The sequence below is a fragment of the Lethenteron reissneri genome, chromosome 72, assembly GCF_015708825.2.
Source record: "Lethenteron reissneri isolate LAM-NWPU_2019-01 chromosome 72, ASM1570882v1, whole genome shotgun sequence".
Lineage (NCBI taxonomy): Eukaryota > Metazoa > Chordata > Hyperoartia > Petromyzontiformes > Petromyzontidae > Lethenteron > Lethenteron reissneri.
In genome coordinates, this window is record NC_083850.1 from 7,649,858 (window position 1) to 7,670,090 (window position 20,233).

A 20,233-nucleotide genomic window follows, 5' to 3' on the forward strand; every position below is an offset into this window, starting at 1 on the left:
CCGGTTGCGACCTCTGCTTTGAATGCAGCCACTTTATCTGCCGAATTGAACCGAGTTGTCGATCTCCCCTGAAATGACAGATTGAGTACGTTGAGCAGGCTGAATATGTCACATAAGCGAGCAAGTTTTGCGACCCATTCGGTGTCACTGAAATGTGTTGCCAGTGGTGACTTTTTCTCAAAGATATCTCTGGAGTGGCTCTCGCAACTCAAAAACTCTGGCCAGTGATCTACTTTTAGAAAGCCATCTCACTTCTGTGTTTTAGAGATGATATGTGGTGAGCGCGCTGCGCTACGAACCCGGCGACCCGAGTTTGATTCCCCCTCACGGCCACCACAATTATTTTTACTGGTCCTGGGCTTCCCCTAGATCGACTCAGCCTCAAACGAGTAACTGATGTGGTCTGTGTGAACATCGCCACTGGGGAGACAAAGGCGGCCGGGGGTGGTGAATCCAAGTCCCGGGCGAAGCCGGGTAGTCAAGCTAGTCTTCTATATATAAAAGGAAAATGTGTGAATGTGTTGTCTGTTCAAAATGTTTAGCGTACTTCCCGACATGCAACAAACTTGAAATTTGCCATGTGGGTACTTTGCAAAATGTACACCATGCACAAATTATAAAAATACCCTTTTGTATTTTAGGGGGGGGGGGGGGGATGACCATGAAGTGTGTGGCGAGAATCGATATCTGCTGAGCGTTTGTGGTATCGATTTAACGGGAATAGTCCGATTCTAAAGAAATCTACAACCTTCGATTCCTTTGCGTGATCTAAAGAATCGAATCTTGATGCGCGAGCGTAAGTTTATTTTCCACCGCTCGTTTGGTTTTGTTTAAATTTATTTAAATTTTATTTAAATTTTTATTAATGAGATAATCATTAACAAAAATGCATTTGTATATGTTATGTTTTTAATTTTTTTTGAGAAGTTTTTCAATAAATGTTTCCCCCGGGCAACGCCGGGTGCTTCCCGCTAGTACCTAATAAATGAAACTGAAACGACTCTTTGGTTCCTTCGGTAAAGTCACGTATAAAGATAAAATAATCAATGAAAAAAGTAGTATGCTTTTATTTAATTTATTATTTTATCTTTATACGTGACTTTACCGAAAGAACCAAAGAGTAGTTCCTGCAGTCACGACAGCTTAAAATTAAGATTTAAACTGAAGCTATCAATTGGCGGTTGATTAACATAATGAATTCATAAATGCAATCGCTAGTTCATTGCGACGGGTTCAGCATCCACTCAACACTGGGCATGAGCCCGTCTCATTAACATAATTTATTCAGTTACACCGCCGCTCGTTGGGGGAGGGGATTGTGTGTTGAACCCCGCAAGTGACGTCATGTCACCTCCTGCCGCGTGACGTCACGAGCTGCTACACCGCGCTCGCTCTCACAGATCCGAGGTGAGAAGTTAACATCGTTGTTGTCGTGGTGGTTGTTGTTGTTTACCCAGGTAGAGCCTCTCTCCGTCTCTCTCTCGTAGGGATATCAATTGAGTAGCAGCGAGTATGGAATCGATGTCCAGGTTGGAACATTACAACGCGGAGCCTAGCCACGCGGGGCCTTGCCTCCTGCCCTCGCCTGATTGCATTTGCTTTAATCCTCTGCTTAAGTTTAATTCGTCTTCATCTGGCTCACTACTTCATGCGACCTCCTTTGCCAGTAGCAACATATAAGAAGAGGTGTTTCCCCTTTTCTGGCAACTGAAACAGGTGTTAAGATATTCTTGGTTCTTTCGGTAAAGTCACGTAGAAGGGAAATAATAAAGTAATACAATTGTCTTGCTGTGTTTTTCACAGCTGACGATGATTGCTCGTGTTGTAGTCGAAACGTCGTGAGAATTTTTATTTAATTGTTTTTCTTCTACGTGACTTTAGGTGTGAAAAACAGCGAGAAAATTTTTGAAAAATTTCTTGCTGTGTTTTTCACACCTGACGATGATTGCTCGTGTTGCAATCGAAACGTCGTGAGAAATTTTAATTATTTCATATTTTATTATTTTATTATTTCCCTTCTACTTGATGACTTTACCGAAAGTACCAAGAATATGAATCCCTGCAGTCACGAAAGCTTTAAATAAACGCCGAACTGGAACCTTTTGCAAGGAATCTTGTCTGCATTAACCACAATATACTCGCGATCAATATGCAAACAAAACACATGCTGTGATAGTATGTGCATTATCTGTGAAACTGATTGGTCCACACCAGAGACGGCTTTTTTTCGAGCCTCGTCTCAAATGGTGTTAGACCAGAGGACAGCGCCAAAAGGCGTACACAGCACAAAGACAACGCCACCATCAGAACAATGACAGCTCGGGGTGAGCAGCTACATCATGGGAACCTCCTTTCCCAGTAGCAAAATATAAGAAGAGGTTTTACCCCTTTTATTATTTACAGATTTGTACTATTTTTTGTCTTGGGATATTTTTTCTATACGGTTTCTCCGTGTTTATTTCAATTGGTTGGACCATCTCTAGCTCCACCCACCTACCTTGATGCACCCATCTCAGGCCTATATAAGACCTTGTCTCAGCAGCTTTTTCTCTCACCTGAAGACGATTGCTTGTGTTGCGATCGAAACGTCGTGATCTATTATTTTCTATGTACGCGATTTTACCGAAAGACCCAAAGAGTATTAATTCCTGCAGTCAATAAAGCTTTAAATCAATAAATAATTATGTAGTTTGAGAAGCTCCCAATGCACTATTGGAACCACCTTTGCCAGTAGCAAAATATGATTATTGTTTTTTTACCCTTTTATCTGGCAACAAAACTGACACCTTTTTTTACGAGGAGTCATGTTTGCATTGACCACAATACCTGCGGTCAGAATGCAAAAAAAAACACAACTCTGATAATGTATGCACTGTCCTTGAAATTGATTGGTCCACACTCGAGACAGCTTTTCTTAGAGCCTAGTCTCACATGGTGTTGGACCAGATGACGCCAAAAGTCGTACAACTCAAAGACAATGTACCATCAGAGTATGAGAGCTCGGGGTACGCATTTACACCATTGGAACCTCCTTTGCCAGTAGCAAAATATGATAATTGTTTTTTTACCCTTTTATCTGGCAACAAAACTGACACCTTTTTTGAGTTGTACGCCTTTTGGCGTCATCTGGTCCAACACCATATTACCTGACCTGCAGGTATGCTGCAGGGCAGTTAATAGATATTTTCTCTGCAGCAATGAAGAGGTCTGATGTGCGACGCCCACATGAATAGGTGGAACGCTGGGTTCCTAAAACCCAGCAAGACAGGGGGGAGGACAGCTGGTTCATCTGTCAGTCATCCCTTGACACCTGGATCATTCCCATTACCTACTGTCAAGGAATCCACACTTACATGGCCTTAAATTGCACCTATCATGGCATTAGCACTGGGATAAGGTTACTTGCAATTCGTCATGAATGGTGGATTTTTGTTTAGCTATGTTAATGAAGCATGTGAAATGTATGTGTATTAGAGAGTTTATCTTTGTGGGGAGATGTGGTGCAGTTATTTCACTGCATTATGAACTCAACAATTAGTTTGATTATCACTGCCAGCAAACATGATTGATAAGTGAAAGCTTGTGGGCCTCTGTTATGTTGATTGATCTTAAATTAATTACATGGTGAAGGGAGGAAGCGTCAATACTGAGCAGATGAAGGCGGCCAGGCATGGTTCTGGACACACCACTACTTTTTACCATGCCAGTGTGTGACAGTGTTAAGTTTGTATTTGCAGTAAATTATATTAACTATTGAACATGGAGGTTAAATCAAAACAATCGCTTATTTTAGTTTCCCTCTGAAACTTTTTGGAAGAATGGAAACAGGAAATTAACAGCACATATGCTGCTGAAGTTCGATCTGTTCATCCAAGCATTCAAGCAAATCTGAGCCTGGCTTCACACCTCTAAAGTTGCGATTGAACATTTATTCATGCATTACAAATATTATTCCCAACAGCCTTTGCTATGTTAGCTGAAATTTGCTTTTATAAATACTTTTGCAGCCAGAATGCCGAAATTGTGTGCTTGGTGTTTTGCGTTAACATTTATTTTGAAGATACTCGGGCGTACAGGTATATTTATAACCTTTTGCCCTCTCATTGTGTGTCTTAACAGCCCGTGTGATGAATTGGGGATAATCTTGATTAAATTAATAAATATAGACGTGTAAGTCATGTATGGCTGTGTATATATTCATTCCTCTGTGCCTCGATACTGATGAAGATGGTGTGGACATTTTTTTCTGTCTGCAGCTGATGCTTCTTCTGATGCTTCCTCTGCAGAATTGGTCTGATGGAGCAAAGGCACTCAGCGCGGCTCGGTAGACAAAGACAACAATGGGACCAGTATGCAAACAGCATGGATTGTACTGGAAATTTTACACAGGACCAGAGATCTCCAACGGGAGAGAAACCCTTCAAGTGCACTGTGTGTGTGAAGGCATTTTCAAGTTCATTTAATCTTAAAAAACACCAGAGAACACACACAGGAGAGAACCCCTTCAAGTGCACTGTGTGTGAGAAGGCATTTGCATGGTCATCATGTTTACAGATCCACCAGAGAACACACACAGGAGAGAAACCCTGTAAGTGCACTGTGTGTGGGAAGGCATTTTCAAATTCATCTTATCTTAAAATACACCAGAGAACACACACAGGAGATAAAGCCTTCAAGTGCAGTGTGTGTGAGATGGCATTTTCACGGTCATCTAATCTTAAAATCCACCAGCGAATACACACAGGAGATAAACCCTTCAAGTGCAGTGTGTGTGAGATGGCATTTTCACGGTCATCTAATCTTAAAATCCACCAGAGAACTCACACAGGAGAGAACCCCTTCAAGTGCAGTGTGTGTGAGATGGCATTTTCACATTCATCAAATCTTACAAAGCACCAGAGAACGCACACAGGAGAAAAACCCTTCAAGTGCACTATGTGCTTGAAGGCGTTTGCACGTTCAACACAGCTTCATAGACACCAGAGAACGCACACAGGAAAGAAACCCTTTAAGTGCAGTGTGTGTGGGAAGGCATTTTCAAGTTCGTCTTATCTTAAAATACACCAGAGAACACACACAGGAGATAAACCCTTCAAGTGCAGTGTGTGTGAGATGGCATTTTCACAGTCATCTAATCTTAAAATCCACCAGAGGACACACACAGGAGAGAAACCCTTGAGGTGCACTGTGTGTGGGAAGGCATTTTCAAGTTCATTTTATCTTAAAAAACACCAGAGAACACACACAGGAGAGAAACCCTTGAGGTGCACTGTATGTGGGAAGGCATTTTCAAGTTCATTTTATCTTAAAATACACCAGAGAACACACACAGAAGAGAAAGCTTTCAGGTGTAGTGTCTGTGGGAAGGCATTTTCAGATTCATCTGCTCTTAAAAAACACCAGAGAACACACACAGGAGAGAAAGCCTTCAAGTGCAGTGTGTGTGAGATGGCATTTTTACAGTCATCTAGTCTTAAAATCCACCAGAGAATACACACAGGAGATAAACCCTTCAAGTGCACTGTGTGTAAGATGGCATTTTCACAGTCATCCAATCTTAAAACGCACCAGAGCACACACACAGGAGAGAAACCCTGTAAGTGCACTGTGTGTGGGAAGGCATTTTCAAGTTCATCTTATCTTAAAATACACCAGAGAATGCACACAGGAGATAAAGCCTTCAAGTGCAGTGTGTGTGAGATGGCATTTTTACAGTCATCTAGTCTTAAAATCCACCAGAGAATACACACAGGAGATAAACCCTTCAAGTGCACTGTGTGTGAGATGGCATTTTCACAGTCATCAAATCTTAAAAAGCACCAGAGAACGCACACAGGAGAGAAACCCTTTAAGTGCAGTGTGTGTGGGAAGGCATTTTCAAGTTCATATTATCTTAAAATACACCAGAGAACACACACAGGAGAGAACGAGTTCAAGTGCACTGTGTGTGGGAAGGCATTTTCAAGTTCATATTATCTTAAAATACACCAGAGAACACACACAGAAGAGAAACCCTTCAAGTGCACTCTGTGCGGGAAGGCGTTTGAACAGTCACCACAGCTTCATAGACACCAGAGAACACACAGGCATCAGAAGAACCCCAAGGAGTGTAGTCTGAAATCGACTTGTGAAAGTCAAAGTGCTGCAATGAACCCATCCCTCCTGAAAAAAGAACCAGAAGTAAATTCCAACTTGGACACTATGAAATGTATCAAGGTGAAATTTGAAGAGGCGACAGTGACCAGCGAAGAAGTGACAGTGAAGAGCGAAGAAGTGAAGGTAAAATGTGAAGATGAACATTCAACTCCAAAACTGGACCTTCACATCAATGGAGGCAACGTGAAGCAGGAGGAGAATTCTGATTGTGAAGCAGAGCGAGGCAACTCCCAGCAGTTTGTGGAAGTGGAGGTGTGGGTGGACTTCTTAGACAATACAAAGTCAAATGGAGAACCTGTAGATGTGTAAGCTTGAGACAATGAAGCTGCAATAGATTCACATTTGTCACAGGCCTTTAATGAAAAGAACGTGAAGTTGAACACTCCATTCCTAGGTTCAACCTGCAGAGTAAGAGCGGTCAGTATTTGCGGACCTGTGGGTTGGGTAGATCTCTAACTAGGAGCGAGAGCCAATAAGCTCCCAAGCATTCACTATGTTATAATAATATTAACATTTATATGGTGCTTGGTTAATCGCCTCAGCAACTCATCATCTCATCACAAACACTCAAAGAGCACGCCTTTTGGCGTCCTCTGGATTAACACCGTTTGATACTAGGCTCTAAAGAAAGCTGTCTCTGGTGTGGACCAATCAGTTTCAAAGACAATGCATATGTTGTGTCCTATGACTAACCACACGGTGATCCGAGGGGAGAGAATTCACGTCAAGACAGAGACACGACCCATACATCGAGACTACTGCAAGTTACAGAAGACTACAAGCGACAGAGAGTACTGCGACGGGTAGACTCCGGGGCATGGCCTCGTGATCAACAATGGGTGGTGTGTCTCGCAGAGAAGAGGGGCGAAGTGATGCTCGGTGCTGAGTTCGGCATGGACTGACAGAGTATCGCTGAGAGTTTTATTCTACATTTATCCTGATGATTTGAGTCGCTTGCATAGTCAAGGATTGCGATAAGTTGTATTGTACTAAGCTTTCACAGTTGTTCAAGAGGTGTGCGAATACAATTTACAAGTTTTGAGAGTGAGTTCCAGCTCCCACGAGCAGCTGCGATCGGCAGGCTCCGGGGAACCTGCCCCCGTGACTGGCACATCGTCAACGAGCTGCACCAGCAGAAGCCACGAGTCTACGAAATCAACGCAAAGAGTTGACTTACTGCACGCAGCAAGCTCTGGGGTGGGACTCTGCAATCAACCAAGGATGAAGAGGCTTGCCGAGTAGCAATGGGTCACTGAGTATGAGCTCGGCGCTGACAGAAGAAGTATCGCTCAAAGATATTCAATGCGGAGTGCCAGCTCCCTCGAGCAGCTGCAGCCCGAGAGATAGAGTGACGAGCAAAGACGATCAATCAACCGGGAAAAAGGGTGGAAGCCCAAGCATCGACCAAGACAGCATCACAGAGAACCAGCTGCACGCGCAACCAGGCATCGCCAGAGAGCACGGAGCCGGAGAGAGAGCGCAGCAGCGCCACCTTCAAAGACAAGCGTCGTGCCGACTCGGCTCATCCAGCAGGGGAAAGAGCCTGACCAGCCGCCCGTGAGGAAGAGGAGAGCGCCGTGGGTTCGACCCACACCCACTGACCAGCACCAGCTGTGAACCAAGACAAGAGTGAGGAACAGCGACCAGCAGACGAGCTGCGGCCGCTATCTGACGAAGGAATCATCGCGCACCACCGACGGCAAGCGTCGTGCTGACTCCTCATCCAGCAGTGGGCAGCAGCTCCAGCTGCCGCCGAGCGAGAGAGAGCGAGGAAGCTGTGTGTATGACCCTCCCCCACACTCACATACTCACCACGTATCACCCAGCGTCTGCTTGACGCGAAGAATTGATCAAGGAGACAAAACCACCAAACACACCGCACATACCGGGACTAATAATAAGAAGAATGATAAGAGTGCGTCAACTATTAGCTGATAATGAAGAACATTGCTGCCCATTGAGTCACATGGATACGGTCGTTGAGAAGTATTTTAGTCGTTCTTTTTGTTAATTTTAACTGTACCGATGAATTCATTGACGAAACTTAACGTTTAGAAACCTACGTTACGAATCCACACACTCACAGGGAGACTATTGTGTTGAAATCTTTCTTTTGATGACAGAATCTTGCCCGCGAATTTATTGACGCCTTAGCCAATTGATAAGCATTTGCTGAAGCAGGCACACTGTCGCACACCATTGTTCCTAGACATTTAGTTAATTACATAATCTACCAATTAATTAATTGAGGTCTACTTTTGCATTCGGGACATGTTTTTTTATTGCTGTTCGTATGAATATCGTCACATTTACTTTTACGGACTTTTTCCTATTGCCGTATATGCTCGCGTTACTCTGAGAAATTAACCGATTGCTCTGTTACCTTCCTAAGTTCATGCATAATGAACTTAATTATAAGAACTGTATCCTTCGGCGAGATCTGAATTCTGAGACCTGATAGAATTACACTAAAACATAATCAGTAAAAGTTACAGCGAGAATCTTTGTATTATCACGATTAGTTGGAAGACATTTTTTTCACGGACCAGCGGGGGGGGGATGGTTTCATGATGATTCAAGCGCATTATATTTATTGTGCACTTTATTTATATTATTACATTGTAATATGAAAGAATGATACAACTCGCCATAATGCAGAATCAATGGGAGCTAGGCCTCGGCAAGGTAAGGTAAAAGTTAAACGGTAAAAAAAAAAGACTACCTTTACCTTACCTTTTACCTTACCACAATACAATCGCTCTCCCCTACCTTTTACCCTTTAGCAGGTAAGGTAAAAGGTAAAAAGAAACGACCCTACCTTTACCCTACCTTTTACCCTCATCCCATACAAATTACCCGATTACAGGGAAATTACTGGGGTACAACACATGACAAAGGTGTATAACGATAAATGCTAGGTAGAGCGCTTTGTTCATATAGAATACTCTCGAATCGGGCGTTGAGGCTGTCGACGACAACGTCCTCCATATCCTCCTCGTCCCAGTCGTCTTAGTCGATGGCGATCTCATCAACAACCTGATCAAGTTCGTCATTGCCATCGTCCTCGGACGAACGACAGGCAATAAGATCCTGCGCCGATCCGGCCCAGTTATACGGAACCTTCAGGCAGCCGACGTCCCGACCTCGCTGCCTGGGTCGAGCACGTTGTGCTTCTTGAGGTGGGCTTTCCACCCCGACGCGTTCGTGTGGGTGGAAAACCACTTGCGTGTGCTCCCACGGGAGCGCATGCCGCTGCCTTTTTCGATTACTGTTCGCAGCAATCCCAAAAATGCCATTGCTGTTATCCTCGACCTCATCCTCTAGTACCTCTACCTCAAGAACGCGGACCGTCCCCATCTGGTCCGACATCAATTATCGCAAATTAAAATAGAGGCCACGGACTGTGCCACGGAGCTTTTAGCGGTAAACAAGGTACTGTAGTTACCGGGTAATTATTCGCGCTACCTTTACCCTACCGGGTAATTCTTCTGAGCTACCTTTAACCTACCTTTACCTTACCCCTTGGCATGTCGAAACCTTTACCTTTTTACCTGGTAAAAAAGGTAATTTACCTTACCTTGCCGAGGCCTAGTGGGAGCCCTGAGCCCGTTTTCCTGTAACGAGATGGTCCCATCTGGGGGGGATGGGAGACCGTGACACCCGAAGTGTGTTGCCTATGTCCAGTCTGCTACCATATTCTAGTTTTGGTTGCTGTCACTGCAGAAATCCCTGCTTCACAAAGATAGGACGTTGGAAATGGAAGCAGGCTTTTCTGTGCTTTTGTCGCAATCTCAGGATATTCCGCCTTGACTTTAATCCAGAACGTATCGAGATTTGAAGTTGTCTCAAACATACTTTTAAGGCCACCTTCATTTGCGATCTCAAGCAGTTGATCCTCTTCTAGCACAGACAAAGTCGATTCACCTGGCTTAATCACAAATGGGTCGCGGGTCCATTCCTTCCCAGTTCGGGGGTCTTTTGTGGTTGGGAAATAATGCTCAAACTCTTTTAAAAGCTGAGATAGGTTTTAATGCACCAGCTGGGAGAAAGGCCCTGGCTCAGTCTCTTTCAAAATCTCTGCTAGTGTTTGAAACGTGTCAAAAGTTCCAATGTTCACTCGTCGCCCTCATAATTCCAGTTTGGCTTTGAATACAGCCACTTTATCTGCCGAATTGGACCGAGTTGTCGATCTCCCCTGAAATGACAGATTGAGTACGTTGAGCAGGCTGAATATGTCACACAAGTGAGAAAGTTTTGCGACCCATTCTGTGTCACTGAAATGTGCTGCCAGTGGTGACTGTTTTCCTTAAAGATATCTCTGGAGTGGCTCTCGCAACTCAAAAACTCTGGCCAGTGATCTACCTTTAGAAAGCCATCTCACTTCTGTGTTTTAGAGATGATGTGTGGTGAGCGTGCTGCGCTCCGAACCCGGCGACCCGAGTTTGATTCCCGCTCACGGCCACAACGATTATTTTACTGGTCCTGGGCTTCCCCTAGGTCAGGGGTCGGCAACCTACGGCTCCGGAGCCGCATGCGGCTCTTTACAGGCTGCTTCTTGACGATATGTACAGTATGTACTCATCGTCAAGAAGCAGCCTGTAAAGAGCAGCCTGTATGTACTCAGATGCATTGCGGCTCTTGAAATACTGAATTTTGTACCGAATTGGAAAGAAATGGCTCTTCTTGTTATTTTGGTTGCCGACCCCTGCCCTAGGTCGACTCAGCCTCAAACGAGTAACTGATGTGGTGTGTGAACATCGCCACTGGGGAGACAAAGGCGGCCGGGCGTGGTGAATCCAAGTCCCGGGCGAAGCCGGGTAGTCAAGCTAGTCTTCTATATATAAAAGGAAAATTTGTGAATGTGTTGTCTGTTCAAAATGTTTAAGCGTACTTCCCGACATGCAACAATCTTGAAATTTTCCATGTGGTACTTTGCAAAATGTACACCATGCAAAAATTATAAAAAAATAAACATTTGTATTTTGGGGGGGGGGGGGAATGACCATGATGTGTGTGGCGAGAATCGATATCTGCTGAGCGTTTGTGGTATCGATCAAACGGAATAAGCCGATTCTAAATAAATCTACAACCTTCGATTCCTTTGCGCGATCTAAAGAATCAAATCTTGACGGGCGAGCCGCAAGTTTATTTTCCACCGCGCGTTGGGTTTTATTTAAATTTATAAAAAAATTACATTTTTTATTAATTTCATGAATAAGATGAAAATCAAAAAAAATTTTCATTTGTATATGTTATGTTTTTAAGTTTTTTGAGAAGTTTTTCAAGAAATGTTTCCCCCGGGCAACGCCGGGTGCTTCCCGCTAGTACCTCATAAATGAAACTGAAACTATTAACTGGCGGTTAATTAACATAATTTATTCATAAATATCGCTATTTCATTGCGACAAGTTCAACATCGACGCCACATCACTACACATGAGACCGTCTCATTAACATAATTTATTCAGTTACACCGCCGCTCGTTGGGGGAGGGGATTGTGTTCAAAGCCCACCAGTGACGTCATGTCACCGCTTGCTGCCGCGTGACGTCACTTTATAGCGGGAAGCTGCTGCACCGCGCGCGCTCTTACAGATCCGAGGTGAGAAGTTAACATCGTGGTGGTTGTTGTTGTGGTTGTTGTTGTTTGCCCAGGTAGAGCCTCTCTCCGTCTCTCTCTCGTAGGGATATCAATTGAGTAGCAGCGAGTCTGGAATCGATGTCCAGGTTGGAACATTACAACGCGGGGCCTAGCCACGCGCGGCCTTGCCTCCTGCCCTCGCCTGATTGCATTTGCTTTAATCCTCTGCTTAAGTTTAATTCGTCTTCATCTGGCTCACTACTTCATGCGACCTCCTTTGCCAGTAGCAACATATAAGAAGAGGTTTCCCCCCCCCCCCCTTTTTTTGGCAACAAAGCAGGTGTTAAGATATTCTTGGTTCTTTCGGTAAAGTCACATAGAAGGGAAATAATAAAGTAATACAATTTCTTGCTGTGTTTTTCACGCCTGACGATTGCTCGTGTTGCAGTCGAAACGTCGTGAGAATTTATTTTTTATTTTATTGTTTTTCTTCTCCGTGACTAGGTGTGAAAAACAGCAATAATTTTTTTGAAAATTTTTGATAATTTTCTTGCCGTGTTTTTCACACCTGACGATGATTGCTAATGTAGCAGTCGAAACGTCGTGAGAATTTATTTAATTTCATTGTTTGTCTTCTACGTGACTTTAGGTGTGAAAAACAGCAAGAATTTTTAGGAATTTTTTGGAAAATTTTCTTGCTGTGTTAAGTCACACCTGATTGCTCGTGTTGCAGTCGAAACGTCGTGAGAATTTTTTTAGTTTTTTATTGTTTTTCTTCTACATGACTTTAGGTGTGAAAAACAGCAAGACATTTTTGGAAAATTCTTGAAAATTTTCTTGCTGTTTTTCACACCTGATTGCCTGCCTCTAGCGGTGATATCAATATAGAATATATGTAAGGATGCCCCCCAATAGACTCCCCCTGGAACTCTACCAGACACGTCCCACTGGGTCGAAGACCCCAGGGCTGGCCCAGGACACGCTGGCGGGACTATGTCGCTCGGCTGGCCTGGGAATGCCTGGGAATTCCCCAGGATGAGCTAGAGTCTGTCGCCAGGGAAAGGGAGGCCTGGACTGCCCTTCTCAGCATACTGCCACCGCGACCCTCACCAGGACAAGCATTTTTAAATCCTTTATAGTAAGTTCACTTGCTTGCTTGCTTGCGCGCTTACGACTGTGCAAATCTTTCGGTCGTTTTTTAACCCACTTCCCGTGATCCAATCGAGCTGACATTTTCCACACAGACTCGTTGTGCGTGACAATTTATTTTCGTGAAAATTTTTTTCCAAAATTTTCCACTTTTTAGGAAAAAAAATTAATATTTAATTTAAAATACCAATGTGATAAAAATGAAACTCTTACTCAAGAAAAACAGAAATGAATAATAAAATAAAACCGATGCCACGCATATTAAGGATTTATAGTGAAAAACTTTGTTTTTACGGGTTAATATTTTTAGAAACTAACGAATAAAGCTGTGATTCTTCTTGGCCACAGATATTACTGTGTGGATTCAGAATATGAACTTATTTAAATTACCATCTCTGCTGGCTTATACAATGAAGGCTGGCCTGCCTATGATTCATGCAACCAGACTTTATTGTATTAGAAGCTTACAGATCCTTAAGATATCAATATAGAATATAATCTTGAGTCTCTTTGGCAGGCGATCGGACTGCCGATGACTGGTGCCGGCAGTGTCAAGATTGGCCTCTGTGGAGGAGGTCCGTGAGGTATGCTGCAGGGTAGTTAATATATATTTTCTCTGCAACAACGATGAGGTCGGAAGAGCGACGCCCACATGAATAGGTGGAACGCTGGGTTCATAAAACCCAGCAAGACAGTGGGGAGCACAGCTGGTTCATCTGTCAGTCATCCCTTGACACCTGGATCATTCCCATTACCTGCTGACAAGGAATCCACACTTACATGGCCTTAAATTGCACCTATCATGGCATTAGCACTGAGATAAGGTTACTTGCAATTTGTCATGAATGGTGGATTTTTGTTTATATATGTTAATGATGCATGTGAAATGTATGTGTATTTAAGAGTTTATCTTTGTGGGGAGCTGTGGTGCAGTTATTTCACTGCATTATAAACTCAACAATTAGTTTGATTATCACCGATAGCAAACATGATTGATAAGTGAAAGCTGAACTGCTTGTGGGCCTCTGCTATGTTGATTGATCTTAAATTAATTACATGGTGAAGGGAGGAAGCGTCAATACTGAGCCGATGAAGGCGGCCAGGCATGGTTCTGGACACACCACCACTTTTTACCATGCCAGTGTGTAACAGTATCAAGTTTGTATTTGCAGTAAATTATATTAACTATTGAACATGGAGGTTAAATCAAAACAATTGTTTATTTTAGTTTCCCTCTGGAACTTTTTGGAAGAATGGAAACAGGAAGTTAACATCATATATGCTGCTGAAGTTAGATCTGTTCATCCAAGCATTCAAGCAAATCAGAGCCTGACTTCACACCTCTGAAGTCACGAATGAACATTTATTTATGCATTTCTGCATAATACAAATAGTATTATTCCCAACAGCCTTTGCTATGTTAGCTGAATTTTCCTTAACACGTAGGCTTTCGCGACCAATATTATTCATAATCAACGTTTTTGGGTTTAGATCGCGTTATTTATAAATGTGTCATAACCCTCCACCACCCGACACGGCCAATCAGTAAAAAAGTGTCACGTTGACAAAAGACAAATTAGTTCACTGCTTTAGCCCACCGGTGTGTTGAAGCGCGAAACCACAACATTTACTCAAATTTACTCAAATTGTAAATGTTGTGGTTTCGCGCTTCAACACCCAGGTGGGCTAAAGCAGTGAACTAATTTGTCTTTTGTCAACGTGACACTTTTTTACTGATTGGCCGTGTCGGGTGGTGGAGGGTTACGACACATTTATAAATAACGCGATCTAAACCCAAAAACGTTGATTATGAATGAATTTTGCTTGTATAAATTTTCTTCTTTTGCAGCCAGGCTGCCGAAATTGTGTGCTTGGTGTTTTGCGTTAACATTTATTTTGAAGATACTAGTGCTTCCAGGCATATTTATAACATTTTGCCCTCTCATTGTGTGCCTTAACAGTCGGTGTGACGAATTGGGGAGAATCCTGAATATATGAATAAATATAGACGTGTAAGTCATGTGTGACTGTGTATATATTCACTCCTTTGTGCCTCGATACTGATGAAGATGGTGTGGACATTTTTTTCTTTCTGCAGCTGATGCTTCTTCTGATGCTTTCTCTGCAGAATTGGTCTGATGGAGCAAAGGCACTCAGCGCGGCTCGGTAGACAAAGACAACAATGGGACCAGTATGCAAACAGCATGGATTGTACTGGAAATTTTACACAGGACCAGAGATCTCCAATGGGAGAGAAACCCTTCAAGTGCACTCTGTGTGGGAAGGCATTTTCAGATTCATCTGCTCTTAAAAAACACCAGAGAACACACACAGGAGAGAAACTCTTCAAGTGCACTGTGTGTGAAGGCATTTTCAAGTTCATTTAATCTTAAAAAACACCAGAGAACACACACAGGAGAGAAACCCTTCAAGTGCACTGTGTGTGGGAAGGCATTTGCATGGTCATCAGGTTTACAGATCCACCAGAGAACACACACAGGAGAGAAACCCTTCAAGTGCACTGTGTGTGAGATGGCATTTTCACAGTCATCTAATCTTACAATCCACCTGAGAACACACACAGGAGAGAAACCCTTCAAGTGCAGTGTGTGTGGGAAGGCATTTTCAAGTTCATTTTATCTTAAAATACACCAGAGAACACACACAGGAGAGAAACCCTTTAGGTGTAGTGTGTGTGGGAAGGCATTTTCAGATTCATCTGCTTTTAAAAAACACCAGAGAACACACACAGGAGAGAAACCCTTCAGGTGTAGTGTTTGTGGGAAGGCATTTTCATTTTCATCTGCTCTTAAAAAACACCAGAGAACACACACAGGAGAGAAACCCTTCAGGTGTAGTATATGTGGGAAGGCATTTTCATTTTCATCTGCTCTTAAAATACACCAGAGAACACACACCGTAGAGAAACCCTTCAAGTGCACTGTGTGTGGGAAGGCATTTTCAAGTTCATTTTATCTTAAAATACACCAGAGAACACACACAGGAGAGAAACCCTTTAGGTGTAGTGTGTGTGGGAAGGCATTTTCAGATTCATCTGCTTTTAAAAAACACCAGAGAACACACACAGGAGAGAAACCCTTCAGGTGTAGTGTGTGTGGGAAGGCATTTTCATTTTCATCTGCTCTTAAAAAACACCAGAGAACACACACAGGAGAGAAACCCTTCAGGTGTAGTATATGTGGGAAGGCATTTTTATTTTCATCTGCTCTTAAAATACACCAGATAACACACACCGTAGAGAAACCCTTCAAGTGCACTGTGTGTGGGAAGGCATTGTCAAGTTCATTTTATCTTAAAAAACACCAGAGAACACACACAGGAGAGAAAGCCTTCAAGTGCACTGTGTGTGGGAAGGCATTTGCACAGTCACCACAGCTTCATAGCCACCAGAGAACACACACAGGAGAGAAACCCTTCAAGTGCACTGTGTGTGGGAAGGCACTTTCAAGTTCATCTTATCTTAAAATACACCAGAGAACACACACTGGAGAGAAACCCTTTAAGTGCACTGTGTGTGAGAAGGCATTTGCATGGACATCAGGTTTACAGATCCACCAGAGAACACACACGGGAGAGAAAGCCTTCAGGTGTAGTGTGTGTGGGAAGGCATTTTCAAGTTCGTCTTATCTCAAAATACACCAGAGAATACATACAGGATATAAACCCTTCAAGTGCAGTGTGTGTGAGATGGCATTTTCACAGTCATCTAATCTTAAAATCCACCAGAGAACGCACACAGGAGAGAAACCCTTCAAGTGCAGTGTGTGTGAGATGGCATTTTCAAGTTCATCTTATCTTAAAACGCACCAGAAAACACACACAGGAGAGAAACCCTTCAAGTGCAGTGTGTGTGAGATGGCATTTTCACAGTCATCAAATCTTAAAAAGCACCAGAGAACACACACAGGAGAGAAACCCTTCAAGTGCACCCTGTGCGGGAAGGCGTTTGAACAGTCAACACAGCTTAATACACACCAGAGAACACACAGGCATCAGAAGACCCCCAAGGAGTGTAGTCTGAAATCGACTTGTGAAAGTCAAAGTGCTGCAATGAGCCCATCCCTCCTGAAAAAAGAACCAGAAGTAAATTCCAGCTTGGACACTATGAAATGTATCAAGGTGAAATTTGAAGAGGCGACGGTGAAGAGCGAAGAAGTGACGGTGAAGAGCGAAGAAGTGAAGGTCAAATGTGAAGATGAACATTCAACTCCAAAATCGGACCTTCACATCTATGGAGGCAACGTGAAGCAGGAGGAGAATTCTGACTGTGAGGCAGAGCGAGGCAACTCCCAGCAGTTTGTGGAAGTGGAGGTGTGGGTGGACTTCTTAGACAATACAAAGTCAAATGGAGAACCTGTAGATGTGTAAGCTTGAGACAATGCAGCTCCAATAGATTCACATTTGTCACAGACCTTTATTGAAAAGAACGTGAAGTTGAACACTCCATTCCTAGGTTCAACCTGCAGAGTAAGAGCGGTCAGTATTTGCGGACATGTGAGTGGGGTAGATCTCTAACTAGGAGCGAGAGCCAATAAGCTCCCAAGCATTCACTATGTTATACTAATATTAGCATTTATATGGTGCTTGCTTAATCGCCTCAGCAACTCGGAGTTTTGTATCATATCTCATCACAAACACTCGAAGAGCACGCCTTTTGGAGTCCTCTAGGTTAACACCGTTTGATACTAGGCTCGAAAGAAAGCTGTCTCTGGTGTGGACCAATCAGTTTCAAAGACAATGTATATGTTGTTTCCTATGACTAACCACACGGTGATCCGAGGGGAGAGATTTACGTAAAGACAGAGACACGACCCATACATCGAGACTACTGCAAGTTACAGAAGACTACAAGCGACAGAGAGTACTGTGACGGGCAGACTCCGGGGCATGGCCTCGAGATCAACAATGGGTGTTGTGTCTCGCAGAGAAGAGGAGCGAGGTGATGCTCGGTGCTGAGTTCGGCATGGACCGACAGAGTATCGTTGAGAGTTTTATTCTACATTCATCATGACAGAAGAAGTATCGCTCAAAGTTATTCTACACTGAGTGCCAGCTCCCACGAGCAGCTGCAGCCCGAGAGATAGTGTCGAGCAACGACGAGCAATCAACCGGGAGAAAGGGTGAAAGTCCAATTATCGACCAAGCCGGCATCGTAGAGAACCAGCTGCACACGCAACCAGGCATCGCCAGAGAGCACGGAGCCGGAGAGAGAGCGCAGCAGCGCCACCGAGCAAGGGTGTCAGCTGCCAGCGGACGAGCGGCGAGCGCTGTCGAGCACCTTCAAAGACAGGCATCGTGCCGACTCAGCTCATCCAGCAGGGGAAAGAGCCTGACCAGCCGCCCGTGAGGAAGAGGAGAGCGCCGTGTGGGTTCGACCTACACACACCGACCAGCACCAGCTGTGAACCAAGACAAGAGTGAGGAACGGCGACTAGCAGACGAGCTGCGGGCGCTATCTGACGACGGAATCATCGCGCACCGTCGACGGCGAGCGTCGTGCCGACTCTTCATCCAGCAGTGGGCAGCAGCTCCAGCTGCCGCCAAGCGAGAGAGAGAGAGCAAGGAAGCTGTGTATATGACCCTCCCCCACACTCACATACCACGTATCACCCAGCGTCTGCTTGACGCAAAGAATTGATCAAGGAGACAAAACCACCAAACACACACATACCGCACATACCGGGACTAATAATAAGAAGAAGAATGATAAGAGTGCGTCAACTATTAGCTTATAATGAAGAACATTGCTGCCCATTGAGTCACATGGATACGGTCGTTGAGAGGTATTTTAGTCGTTCTTTTTGTTAATTTTAACTGTACCGATTAATTCATTGACGAAACTTAACGTTTAGAAACCTATGTTACGAATCCACACACTTGCAGGGAGACTTGCGTTGAAATCTTTCTTTTCATCACAGAATCTTGCCTGTGAATTTATTGACGCCTTAGCCAGTTGATAAGCATTTTCTGAAGCAGGCACACTGCCGCACACCCTTGTTCCGAGACATTTAGTTAATTGTATAATTTACCAATTAATTCATTGAGGTCTACTTTTGCAATCGGGACATGTTTCTTTATTGCCGTTCGTATGAATATCGTCACATTTATTTTAAGGACTTTTTCCTATCGCCGTATATGCTCGTGTTACTCTGAGAAATGAACCGATTCCTCTGTTACCCAGTTTAACAACGTAATCATTGAGGGTTAAATGTACGGATCAATGAGGAGCACATCTCCAGGAGTACTGTGTTGACAATTCCAAGTGTAATAAAGGACTCTTTCTCAATGTCGATCTCCGTTGTCCTTTATTTGGGTTCGTAGAATCTCGTTCACACGGCGTCCTCGCTCAGGCCCGCGTCTCTCCCGACGATCACTCCACAGCCACTCTGCTGCTCGTTCTGCAGCCTCACTGCTGCTCCGCCCTGCAGCCACACCACTGCTCCGTCTGCAGCTTCACTGCTGCTCCGCTCTGCAGCTAGCCTTCCACCGCTCGCTAGCCCTCTGCGTCCTGACACCGATGGCTAACGGTGCCGACGTCTCCCACCGCGTGGCGACCGCGCCACTCTCGCCGTACTGCCCAGCGTGGCCTCCTCCCGTTTCACTCCGTCTCAACTTCCCGTTCCCCTTCCGGTTCTCTCCCTAAATCCTCTCCCCCACGTGACCCTAACTCCTCCCTCTCCTCACGTGACCCCTTGCTCGCATTACATGACCCCCCCCCTGATGAAAACCCAGCCGTCCCCGGCTGCAATAAATATAATAAAATAATGCGAGCAACATTTTAACCATCTGGCATCACCGGACAACGGAGAATATAACAACGATAAGAACAAGAAAACGAAAGGAAAGGGATTTGGAACGCGTGCGGGTCGCCGGCCCGTCCCGAACGGCCCCCCCACAGACCAAGATTGCGACGGGGTTTTAAGAGCGATGGGAGTAGAACTGCCGGCCGCTGTAGGAGGCCCGTCAACGCCAAGGTCCCGTTCCCCAGAGAGACCCAAGTCCAGGGTCTCCCGCAACCGTGTCTGTGGTGGGGTTGGAGGGGCAGCGGGGTCAAGTGGCCCCGTCGCCATGGTAGGCCCACCCAGAGCAGGATTCGCCGCATCCGCCTGCGTCACGGCTGGTTCGTCTGTAGAAGGAACGACAGGCGCGCTTACAGGGTCAACAGACAAGGGCAGAGGTGCGTCGGGTGCAACAGACACCGGCAAGGCAACATCAGGAGATGACGCATCCGTCCGCGGGGCCACGTAGAGCTTCAACCTAGCCGTATGGACGTACCAGCGCCGCGATCCGAATCGAACCCGCGCGGACTACGGGTTAGGAACTTCAAT

The 20,233-nt window shown here is 44.6% G+C and overlaps 1 pseudogene; it reads left to right on the forward strand.

Moving 5' to 3' along the window:
• Nucleotides 1–1,365: 1,365 nt before the first annotated feature.
• Nucleotides 1,366–19,191, forward strand: LOC133361400 (zinc finger protein 721-like; annotated as a pseudogene).
• Nucleotides 19,192–20,233: the final 1,042 nt, after the last annotated feature.